The 12,700-nt window shown below is 29.7% G+C and overlaps 1 protein-coding gene across 3 annotated transcripts in view; it reads right to left on the bottom strand.

Moving 5' to 3' along the window:
- The window catches only part of LOC113550676 (lachesin-like), a 181,233-nt gene that overhangs the window by 113,082 nt on the left and 55,451 nt on the right, over nt 1-12,700 (bottom strand). The gene's annotated exons all lie outside the window — the stretch shown is intronic.

The raw sequence follows: 12,700 nt of genomic DNA, 5'->3' as shown, positions 1-12,700 counted from the left end.
TATTTAATGTTTCCGCACTGGGCATTTAGAATAAGTAGCGACTATTAGTAAAAGAGCCATAAGACGACTGAGACTATCGAAAATATAGGTTTATACATAACAAAATGTAGCTAATCTAATTGTACAGTTAGATTAATAACTACTCACAACAGATATATTAAACAACGAGATCTGAAATTCGTTTATCATCTGCATGTGAATCTTGCATTACAATATTTCCATTAAACCATTGAACGATTAGAATATAAATAAAACACATTTGAAAGTGGTGGATTTTCAAAATTTTCCTAGGGATAATCTATCTTATAATTCATAAATTCGAATTTTACAACAACATTTCAACATTTACACGGTACGTTATTGATACTCAAGATGCTTCTCCATTCGTATACATACAAAAAGACGAAATTGTTTTTAAATATTTTATAAAAGTATTAACACTTATTTATCATCATATTGTATTATGACTTGGGTGAAAAGAAGATCCAATAGCTCTGGACCCCGTCCCTCAGAACAGTTAAAACCACCATTGGCGTTTTGATATAAATTAATTAACTCTCAAAATGTGAACTATACTCTTAATCGTCATAGGCGCTGAATATAATATCATAGTATTGTTTAGACGCGGGAAAATAAAAAGTCATGCAAAATATATATTTTATTCTTTGTTGACTGCCAATAATGCTTTATAGTGCTGACGGAATAGTGTTTATTGGGATGTTTGTTTGGTCTAAATCACGTTGTTTATGACGTTCTGTTATACTTTTTCTAATGATTACGTAATATATTTTATTTTTTTATATTTATTTTAAATTCTTCGTATTGCAAGCAATTAAAAACAGTTACTGTAGTAACGTGAGGCTGAACTACCTACGCATCAACAAATCCTTCGTCTCGCGAAAAATAACTAAAAACCAAAAAAAAACGTATCCCGTGTAAATGACTTTCCTTTTATTTATTACGTTTTTATGTAGCGTCGTAGCGAATAAAATATAAAGGTATACTCAAGCATAATAACGCGTTTATGTGTATGCAAAAAGTTCAATTTTTCTTTTCTGACGATTGATTATCATTCGCTTTTTTATACGTAATATATATGTATACATAAATAGTTATATAATATGCTATACGAATTTTTAACAAGTATAAATTATATTATATATTTTATTTCTGTTTCCATTGATAGATTCGTATTATAAGATATTTTAGGTATTTCTCTCGATTTTTTTTTTTTTTTTTTACACGAAAAAGAAAAACACATAAATCCCATTATTTTTAAACGTATGTTATATTAATTACACATGATTATAAGCTATAGCATACTGCGAATCTTATATCGATCATTGGTTTATATCATTAGTGGTAGCGTCGAGAGTTAATATAATATAAAAACATATAATAAAACATATTATATTTCATAAAATAAATTAAATATCTGTTCAGAATAGCAAAAGTAATGGCAGTGAGTTGCGCGCAATACGCAATATACATTCTGTACATAATGCAATTATTGTTTAAATAAATCTAAACAATGCGAGGAATTATAATATGGCTTGAATAATTTAATCAAAGACGATCTCCGTGAACCTAATGCAAACCACTCAATGGATAAATGTATTAGACGTATGGAAAAAGTTTGCAAATAGTTGAAACCTAATAGGAAATAATTTTGAAGTTCTCAAAACACCCCATTATGGTTGAACATTTTTAATATTTTACGTTTGGTAATTATAATTCTGGTCATAATATATAGCCTTTTTCCAAATTGTAATATCTTGTTTGAATTTAACATTCTTGTCTTAGCGATTATTTACTTTGCTACCATACTTTCACTATTTTGGCATAGGCCCAATAGACCATTCGCGTATTGCACATTTGTACCTAAACTCGTTTTCAAATACAATATTGATACCTGATTACGATAATAATTGATGATATCGTTAAATATTTTATTATTCTAATGTAGGAATTTTTTTTTTCCATATAAAACAATTTTGAATTAACGAAAAGGTTCTCTTGATGTAACCTAACATCGGTATGCTTCGGTCTTTGGTGTCTAATCAAAATTATTAATTACACACGGTGATAACAATGCATCTATTGTTTTAAATACGGACAGTATAATGCTCGTTCAGTTTCTCATGACGTAACAAACCTATATATTAATATATAAAGTATTGTTTGTGCGGAACATTGCATCTAGTTGAAGTTTTTATATACATGTATTATATATGTATATATATATATTGCATTTTGCATGGTAGTACATATCCATAGTTATACGTCAATGTGTGTGTGTGTTTATTCCGGAGGGGGAATAAAAATAATTAATTCCGTGAATCGCAAATATCACCTGCAGGTCTTAGTTTAAGTCGACTATATCGTATATTTTATATCATATATAAACAATATTATATTATTCGGTTATAATAATACAGTGCAAGTGCTTCTATATCATTGTTTGAAAATCAATTTCCTAGAGGCTTAAGTTTGTTTTCATCGTTAATATCCTATATAAATACAAGCACACTATTACACCAGTGTAGTATTGAAACTTTTCAGTTGTTAATCGTTGTGATTTATAAAGCAAAGCCATTATCTTTATATTGTAAATTATTATTTTAACATAACCTAAAGTTTTTTTAAAAAAAAAACGGCATGACCAAAAAAATAATAGCAGAATAACAGACATACGAACGCCGGTATCATTAATATTATTATAATATAACAGAATACTATATATTATTATATACAAAAATATGTGTGTGTACTGTTATAGCTTTCAGTTACTCTGAAAATAAATTAAATATATTATGTTGCACACACTTTGATTTTTACTAAATAAGCGAGGATTTTCGTGGAAACTATGTATATATAATTGGTACACCTCTGCAGTTTTCTCCATGACTAAGTGTATTATATTATTATATGTACAAATAAAAGGTGCTTTTTCGTTATTGGTAGGTACCAATATAATATACATCAAATAAAAATAGTTTTTTCCTTTTAGGAATTGTGTGTATGTGTGCGTTTCAATTACGCTTATTGAATGTGGACAATGTTTATAAAATATATTTTACGTGCACTTTCAATATTCTTCAGTAAAAAAATGAATAATTGATATAACCTTATGATATTTTTATATTTTATTAAAAATACACTATTTATATACTTTTATAATTATTACTGTTACAATGGTAATATTAAAAGAACGTACTATTCTGTATGTATGCTTTTAACTATACGCTTATTTCAAATTAGCTATAACACGCTTGTATTCATTACATACCTATTTAAGTTAACTAGGAAATCAAAAACTAAATTGAAAATATTAAATATGTTATCATGAATTTTGGTTTAAAACATGACGTATTATAATTTATTATTTTAATAATTATGGTATTTACTATAATATTATATTAAAGCGTGAAACCACATTAAAATTGGTAAATATGTACATAAAGCAACAATGCTAGTTTTTAATGTTAAAGAGGGAAATATTAAACAAAACAGGTAGACAACTGATGTATGTGCATACGATTATATAAACCTTACGATAATAATTATGCTTTTTTACTCAAGTGTCGTCTACCGGACACGTGTTTTCAGTGTACTATTAAGAGTCTTTTGACAACGCGACAAAGGTCGAAGGCATGGCGAGCTTACCAACACCTAACCTAACTGACGACCACGATCACGGCATAGAAATTCGCTCAATATAATATATTATATTATACATTATGCTTGCCCTCGCCATCAATTTGTCAGAAAGTACAACACGCGTCTTGTCGTCACGCACAGCATCTCTCCGGAACCGTGTCGTCAGTGTCATTGCAGTAACCCTCGACGGGGCAGCTCTCGACGAACGGTTTCGCGAAGGGTCGTCTTCCAGACGCGATAGACAATACGCAATAATATACGTCGAGTTCTGTCCTCGGGCCGATGTCTGTTGTGTGTGTGTGTGTGTGTATGCGCGCGCTCGTGTTTGTGTGAATTTTAATTCATTCCGAGTCGAATGATAAACGACCGAACGAGATAACTACTTATATCTATATATAGGGTGTAAGTGTGTGTATGTGTATTTCATTATATCCTGTATATACGAGTGTAATTACAACTCTTGTCGGTTTTCAACCCTGCCCTCTACCCCACACTCCCCATGGTAAATGCCACCCATGACGTCCAAACTAAAACGCTCGCTATAATATAATATATAGTGTATATCCAACCGAGCACCGTAAAGTGACGACGGTATAGAACGTGAGCGCCTATCTAAACTTAACGTGAAGTCCGAAAAACTCGCTTGTACCGGCGGCTGTAATCGAATATGCCACATTATAACGTTTAAAAACTGCGTAATGTACTACAATAATATAATATTATTAATTGGTCCGGATTTAAATTTCCTAAAAACTATCAAAAAGTACTATCTAAAAATAGCTCGTCAACGAACAACAGTAAACAAACATTCTACTGGAAATAAATGTGATCGCAATGTGTTTCCAACTGACTTGTTATTTGATTAAATCCGTGTAACCCGATAATCGCTGGAGATGTTATTCTGCTCATAAATAGTACTCATTTGATTTGATACGAGTGAAAAATATCTAAAACTTATTAAAGCAAATATTATTAAAACAGTTTTTTCATTATCTTAATTTGCATTAAAAGCTCGTGAATACAGAATTTTAATATATGCTCGAAAATTAATAATATTATCTGTGAACGCTAAAAAATGTAACATAAATGAAAAAATGCAAATTAAATGTTTTGCCTTTGAAGTATCTGCTAGGTTACACAAAGTACATGAAAAGAATTATATACTTAGAATGCATTGTCCTAGATTACATAAAAATAATAACCTTTGCATTGATGAAATCCGGACCCTAAATATGATTATAATCAGCAGTAGAAAAACGCCTTTTTGTTGCCTATCTATACCGCCGCGTGATTGTAAATATTATATAATTTTTTTATAATATCGTTATTATAAATTTGTAAGTGAGTTTTGAGATACATACGAAAAAAAGTTTTCTGGTAATTTTCGACAGAATAACATTGATTTTTACGTATCAACTTTAATTTTAATTTAATTTAAATTTTAAATATAAAATAGGTAAGTACACAGAACAATCGGTCGTTGCAGTTGTTGTTGTTATTATTATTATTATTATGCAAGTCGATCAGGCTTCATAAGTGACCATAATAATAATAATTTTATACAAAGTCCATTTACGTGTTGTTTTTCTGGTAAACCGCAAAAGGAACGTGAAAACCGACAATTATTGGTGGACGGTTTGAACTTTCGTGCGCGTGGTAGGTGGTGTGAGGGTCGAGGCGGAGTCGATGTGTTTTGGTCGCACGTCGCGTGTGCCGGAAACGGCCACTTTGTTGGTGATTTTTTTTTCTTTCTTTTATACAATATACATATTAAATAGTAGGTAGGTATATTATGTACTCTTCCGTGCCGAGGAGTGTAAACTTATCCGCCACGATATTATATCCGGGTAACCACCGGGTCTTTTCCACTAGACGTGCGGCGTTTCCTTTCCACGTCGCCAACGATAAAAAAAGGCTCTGAGGGAAATGCCGACCTTTCACGCTAACCGAAAAAAAAGAAAAGAAAACTGTGAGAAAGTGAAAGAGAGAGGCGAAGACCCGATAGAGTGCACTATGCAAGTCGCGCAGGTATTTACGTATATATAAAAAAAAATCCGGTTAACAGATGTAACACACAAATATAAACGAGTATGTCATATCGTTATCTTATTATTGTTATTATACGTATTACGTGCCATGTACGAATATAATAAACATACTATTATACGCTGGTGTAGTATAATAATATACACGTGCGTGTATGGATATTACGGTAATTCCGAGAATTGAAAATAACGAATTACAATTTATGTACAAATTATATCCACACACAAACGCACACACACACATCGCCCAAGACTTAATACCGTGCGGGTGTATGCATGTTTTAATAATATTATGATGATTTGTAATATGATATCATACATGATTATAGCCGCATTCGGAATAGTATGGTGTGAATAAGAAATACACGACACACACTGTTCGATGTGCCCGGCTACCAGACGAAAACCAATATATCATTTTTCTCATTAATGTGTTTTCTCGGTTTTTCTGTTCATTTGAAAATCTGGTTTTATAGAACATATTCACCGTGTATGTATTATTTTGCTCACAACACACTCTCGCGACCTACGCGCGTGTATTGGATGATTTCAAAGTGAATTTAAATTAAAAATTAAAGAAAAGGAACCTAACGTAACCTAACCCGTATACGAACGCGCATTGTTTTTGCTTTTTGTATAATCTGCATGTCCTACGCGTGCAGTAAAATAATATCATGTACATAATATCGAACGTGTACCTATCATAGTAACATATATATATATAAATATGTATGTATGTTTATTATAACGGATCTTCTTCTTTTTTTTTTTTTTTTATCAGAAATCGAATGATATTTTGTTCTTATACCTCGTTTAATAACAAGTGCAATTTTGTATTCTGTCGTGTCAAAAAAAAAGTTAGGTGAAGTTTAAAATATACCTGTTTTAAGAAAATTACTGTACGGGTATATTAAATTAGAATTAAATGCTAAATAATTGAGTACGAAAAACGAGATTCTATTCGGAAATGGTGTGTTAGCATTTGTTTCCAAGAATATTTTGTTATTTATTTATCTATTAAGTTGTAGTAATATGCTGAGTTGAGTGCATTTTTTGCCAAAACATTTCATTAATTATTATAATATACATACATTATACAACAAACGTAATATAAAATATTATTATAGCTAACTATTGAGTGTTATTGACGTCCCATAAGACGGTGTAAATAGATCTAATGTATAAAATATAACTCATCATAAATAGGTTTTATACGTTAAACTACTTTTTTTTTTTTTTTAAATTCAAGTAAGAAAAGCTTATGAAAAACCTTCAAGTTTAAAATCAACATCTCTCACATTCTTATAAACTAAATAATTTTTACACGTTTTTGTTATCTTATCGAGTTTTATCAAAATTTAAACTTTAAACACTTATAACAAGAACAATATGGCTACTAAATAGAATTTTAGCTTTCTAAACAACGTCTGCTGAAAGAGATAGTTAGTTTTATCGAAAAAAATATACACCTACTTATTACGCAGTTTTTGACTTACCCTATTAGACAAACGTTTGGGTATTTTAAAATGAGATTGTGACGGGTACATAATATTATATACATACGCCACAGTTTGTGGCTTGCCGTTCTACCATTATGGTATTATACGACTCGTATATGCCATACTGTGACCAACCTAATAATACATATTATATTAAAATATAGCCAAATGCTTTACTGCAGTTAGTGCCTGCCACCAAACCGATCGTTTACGACGTAGTAAAAACCACATATTATATTAAAATTCATATTAAAGCGTTCTGAATTATTCATTTGATTGCAGAAAGTCGTGCAGCATTGAAAATGTATACGTTTTTTTTCCACGCTCATTATAGGCTGATATAATAACAATAGTAAAATACACTTTTTTTTTATTTATAAAATATATAGAATATAAAAAGTGTAAAAAACAAATAAATAATAATTCAACTTATTGAATAGAGTTGTAAAAAAAAGTTATTTGGCTATTCTTTTTATTAAATCGTGTTTAATTTATTGTTATTATCAATATTTTAATTGCATAAATGGAATTTAACGAGAATATAATATTAAGGACGAGGTTTTTTTACATCCCTGCATATTTTATAACATACCTAACTTTTCCATACCTCCGGAAACAATTGAATTGATTATTATTTTTATTATTATTATTATATCTCTTTGAGTCAGCGAGTTGATAGTTTTTTTTTTTTTATATATATAAATCTATATTTGCGATTTAAAATGTCTTATATTTTTCAAACGTCTTCTTAGCTCAGTCGTGTTGTTATTCGATTTCATTCAACTTATCCTCGATTTATTATGTACAGCACGTACATACAGATATCGAAAATACACAATTGTAACTAAATAAATAGAACTTCCTGCACGGAACGCGTTACATTTTCTCTTTTCTTTTCTTATCCCGTTTCCGTCGACTCGTCAAATGATATTTTTTTTCGGATAGGTACATTTTATTGATGTTCTGTACAAAAATTAGAATCCCAAGTGACTATTATTTTTATCCGTTCTTTTGTTTTTGATAAAATCTATCTATTTGAAACATAATTGCATACTGACATTCGTTTGGTGTATCATATAAAACTACATCTAGCAACCTAAGTAGGTATCCACGTTTTATGCAATGCAATTTATTTTGTGTTCATTATGTATGTATAAATACATACATAATTTAGCTGGTAATTTATTTATTAAATTCAAAAATGATTATAAAAACTAGACAAAAATTACGATTTTTAGATAAGACTACATAATATTATAACTATATAGATTCATTTGAAAAAAATCACTAAAAAAAAAAAAATGATTTACTTTGATTAGTAGAGTCGTTAGCATTTCATTCGCACTTTATAGGCGTGTCTGATAGTCTAAATTGTATGTGAATTATATTTAACAATATCCATAAAGGATTTAAATCAAATTCATATTACGACGTAATGGTGTTCTATAGGTTTTTAACATGTAATTTCAATTATATGTGTACTCGTACGTTAACTTTAACGACTAAAAAAACATGTAATTGTGTTAATTCAGAAGAAAAATATACAAAAAATACAAATAACGACACCTGCGGAAACATAATATTACGTACGATAGGATATTATGCGGACGGAAATCTGTTTTGTTTGTTGAAACGTTGAAAAAATTAATATTTTTCAAGCTAATATTTTAATTGGAAGATTAAGTGAAAAAAGCAAAAAAAAAAACAGAGCCGACAATGTGTCATCGTGGAAAATATAGATGAGAAGGCTAAAAGAATAAATTAGTAGGTGGGTAAGTATACCTTACAGGGTAGCACCTATAATAGGTGCTGCAAGGGCTCGTGCACCGTGTAGTGCGCGTGCGTTTGTGTACGACGTATATATAATATGCACATACGCGTATATGGTCGTACGATGTGTACGCATGGCCGACAGAATCCGTAAGTTACGAGTCTCCGGAGACCCGTAAGTCAAACAAAAGCAGTCTGAAAAATTAAAATCTTTCCGCGCCGTCAGCCGCGGGGCAGGGTGGCTGAACTATTATTATTATTATTATTATTATTACTATAGATAGACGCCCATAATTCACGGGCCCGATCGATCGCACTCGTTGCGTGCTTGCCCAGCTCTTAAAATATTATTATAATATATCATAAAGGTTCGTACCTGCGTATTACATTTCGAGACGACGACGACGGCAATAACAATATCACTGTGACGAAAGTTACATTGGGCCGTGGTAAGAAAAAACAATTTAAGTAAAAAAATCACAATTTTTTGCAGATTAGACACCTACTTAATAATTATTGGTAGTTGAAAAGTCCCGTTCAAATTGTCTGTAATACCAACTGTCTCTTTTTAATATCTCTTTTGGACCACGATTTCTACAAAATGTCTTGTAAAATGACTCGTTCGTATCAAAAAATACTCATTCAAATCAGTTAAATTTCGGTTTTAATTATTTATCGAATTGGTTCTTTTGATCTAAATAGTTTTAAATATTTCATCGCCACCAATGTCATAGTATCGTACGATTTATTTCAGCTACCCAAATACCGAATTACGTGGCCAAAATTTCGTGTTGCAAATCGTATTGCGTCAGAAATTATTATTATTATTATTATTATTATAAACTTCGAGCTTTTGACGTTTGCCTGCGGCCGGTGGTGGATGTTAATCGAATCGAAATCTGACTAATTTATTGGCTAATTCGGTGGCGCGTGACGTTTTCGATAACGAACTACACATACATAAATATTACGTAAAAAAAAATTGGTACTGGTTCGACCAAATGATGAGTAAATATTTATACACTGCAAACACGAATACACAAACACACAGCGCCACGTAAAAATAATTTATATTATTAATAAAGCATTTGTATTCATTTAGTTTTTACGAGTTTTCTCGTTGAAATAACGAGAATAGTATTTTACTTTTGTTCGAAATCATTACAGTAACAATTGTATTTGTTGTGGGATGGAAAATTTGTTTCGATTTTGCAAATGACGCGTACGAGTTTTATTGAAACTCATGCTTGTTAAAATTATATAGGATACAAATTATCATAACACAAAATATATAATATAATAATATATATTACAATACCGGTACTAACTTGCACTGTGTTGAATTGTTCTTTCAATTTAATCTTGTATTGATTTAATAAGTTAATGTTTGTACTTTAATAATACTTATTAATTGTACGAAAATTATCATATTTTGGATTATATTATAATTTATTATGGGTACCTATATAAGAGTATATTTCCGGAAATAGACGTTTACATGTTTTGTTTTAATTGTTTATAATTAGTTGGCAGAATAGGACTTAATACAGATTATTGGTTAACTAAAAATAAAAATACATATATTAGTGTAAAATGTAAATACCACAGACTTATTTAACTTTATATTTATTTACATACACATGCGTATTAAATTTACATTTCTTGACCGCAAATAGCGTAGTTTCAACGCAAATGTTATAATAGCTTAACTGAAGGGAGGTAACCTTTTTGACGAAAAACAAGTAAATTAATCATCCCTATGCTGTGTGGGCGTGCAGCTAACTCCCTAGATTAATTAATAGTTATTATAAGTAATATAGTTTTCTATGTATATTTGAATATAATATTATAATATTAGTTATTATAAATGCCTTTAAAATATCTATTAGCTTACCAATTAAATTCTAAAAATATATTTATAATATAAATATATTGCAATTTATATTGTATGTACCAAGTACTTATTATTTTTATGTATATTAAAACATTAACTAATAATCATTTATTAAGTATTTTATTTAAAAAGAATTATGTTATGTAATATATTGTCACCGTTTTATTATGTTGCGCATAAAACTGAATTTTATAAATATCGAAGAAAAATCTGGTAATTTTATTTTGTAATATATATAATATATTATATATCCTATAATATACCTATTATAGAAGCCTAAAAATGTAAAATATATTATTACATTTGACCTCAAAAGGTTGACGCCCTCGTAAATATTATCCGATATAAATAATTTGATACGAAACGATCTTTAATAGAAATGTTCATAATTTATTAATCACTAATAATACATGCCGGGTGTATAACGTTATGTTTCTAGTGTATATTTTTAATAATTTGATTTTTCTCTTTAAATAAAATATTCAATTGATAAATAATTTAGCCGATTATATAATATCTGTATCATGTATTACCGTATTAATATATTATCCATAAACAAATCACACAGATTTTATACAATTATATAATGTATAGTTATTATTATTCAACTTATTAGCAATTAACAATAATTTTTATCATAACAGATTTTTACTTTTTTCACCATCATCTCCGCAGCGTGAAGGGTAGGTGCATTATAAAAGTATACAACGCTCAAGACCCTAAACATAAAAATTGATTAATTTTGTTCAATGTAATCGTCAACACGTAAATGACTAAAATTTAATTAAAAAAACCAAAATGACCAACTAAAAAAGTTTTAACTAACTAATGCACAACTAACATAAGTCCAATCTCAATACCTGTCTGATACAAATGGAAAACAATAACAGAACCGATCGGAAAAAAAGGGGTCTTACACGAAAAATTATACGACTTCCTGCCTTTATATGGTTATCTATATATATATATATATATATATATAACTATGTAAATATATATTGTGTATAATATTATATTGATTGCTTTTTTTTGAAAATTCTAATTAAATAACATCGTTTTGTTTGTAATTAAAATCATTGCATTGTTTGTTTTCAGAATGAATGAAGTAATTACATTTACAAACTCTCCAAGCTACTGGATCCCTAGGTACCTATACCTATGTATTTTATCCATTAGTGAGTCTTATCGAAAATTCTACAAGCTATGGCACTCGATACTTTTAGTTATGAAACTTAGTGAAATAACAATTATACAAGCATGGGCTGTAATAAAATGGTGTAATTTTAATCAATATTGGGAGAGGGGGTGGACTCAGAAGAACTTTTGATGTGTGTTAAGTATCTACACAATTTTTAATACTATGACGTATGGTTTTGTAAACAATGTGAAATACACGGAAACCAGAAATATTCAAACGAACAAGTAATAATTTGTCATAGCGGACCAGCCATGGACGTCAAATTGGCGTGTGGAATGACACAAAGCACGAGACCATATTATACACATACCTACAATCCACACTCATGTGGTGGTGGAGGGTTAAACGTCGGCGCGGGAGCAGTTGAACCTCCACACCCGGACACAACGGTCGGCACCGAACCGATAAAATATTCATGAATTTCAATTTTACCGTTTAGATTTCGAACTTCCTCACCCCTCTCCACACCTTTAAGCTTATCGGGTCCGTTTGTCCAGTTATATAATATATAATCTCTCAAATATATATATACCTATATATGTATGTGTAATATATGCACCCTTCTCACGAATCACTGTCCTGCTGGATATCTCCCTCCTCTAGTTCAGAAATTACGATTCGTATAAATCAATTG

This window comes from Rhopalosiphum maidis, chromosome 1 (genome assembly GCF_003676215.2).
Source record: "Rhopalosiphum maidis isolate BTI-1 chromosome 1, ASM367621v3, whole genome shotgun sequence".
Classification (NCBI taxonomy): Eukaryota; Metazoa; Arthropoda; class Insecta; order Hemiptera; family Aphididae; genus Rhopalosiphum; species Rhopalosiphum maidis.
Note: the sequence above shows the minus strand (reverse complement) of the source record. Positions and strands in the feature narration are given on the sequence as shown.